The sequence below is a fragment of the Octodon degus genome, unplaced genomic scaffold, assembly GCF_000260255.1.
Source record: "Octodon degus isolate 3935 unplaced genomic scaffold, OctDeg1.0 scaffold00286, whole genome shotgun sequence".
Taxonomy (NCBI): Eukaryota; Metazoa; Chordata; class Mammalia; order Rodentia; family Octodontidae; genus Octodon; species Octodon degus.
In genome coordinates this window covers 2,004,156-2,005,279 of record NW_004524862.1, presented here as the reverse complement: position 1 = coordinate 2,005,279, position 1,124 = coordinate 2,004,156, and positions in this window count along the sequence as shown.

Genomic DNA, 1,124 nt, shown 5'->3' with positions numbered 1-1,124 from the left:
AAAAATCTAATATCCAATACCACAAACTTAACAGGAGACCATAGTTTCCCCTTATCCCCAAAAAATAGGTCAAGCAGACAAAAAGTTAGCAAAGTACCAAAAATGAATCAGAACTTGGAACAAGTGGCCTTAGTGGACATATACCGACTGTTCCACCCAACTACAGCTGAATACACATTCTTTTCTACTGCACATTGGATATTGTCTAAAATAGATCACATACTAGACCATAGGTCATGCTTAAGTATATACAAGACAACAGAAATTATCCCATACATATTTTCCAATAACAGGGCAGTGAAACTGGAAATAAAAGACAAAAAAAGCAGGAAAAACCCATAAATACATGGAAATTAAACAACACCCTCTACAGCAAACAATGGGTCACAGATAAAACTAAATAGTATGTACAATTCAATGAAAATTCAACCACAACTGATCAGAATTTATGGGATGCCATGAAAATAGTTCTCACAGGGAAATTTATAGCTGTTAATTCACACATTAGGAAAACAGAATGGGAACAAATAAACACCCTAAAGCTGCACCTCCAACACCTAGAATAGGAAGAGCAAACCAAACCCAAAGTCCAAAGATGGGAAGAAATCATAAAGATTAGAGCAGAAATTACTTCAATTGAGACTAAGAAAACAGTTCAAGGAATTAATGAATCAAAAATCAGGTTCATTGAAAGATAAAATAAAATTTATGAGCCCCTAGCTAACCTCATCAAAAAGAGGAAAGAAAAATTCAAATACAAGCTATAAGGAATGAAAAGGGTGTAATTACCACAGACCCAGTCAAAATTCAGAAGATAATGAAGAGCTACTTTGAGGATCTTTACTCTCACAGGATAAAAGACACAGAAGAAGTGGACAGATTCCTAGAAAGATACAAATTACCAAAACTGAATCAAGAAGATATAACAACTCTCAATAACCCAATAACAGCCAATGAAATGCAAAGTGTAATTAAAAAAAAAAAAAACTACTGACAAAGAAAAGTCCAGGTCATGATGGATTCACAGCTGAATTCTACAAGAAATTTAAAGATGTAATCCCTATACTCCTCAAACTCTTCTGTGAAATTGAAAATGAAGCAATCCTCCCAAAACCGTTCCTGGA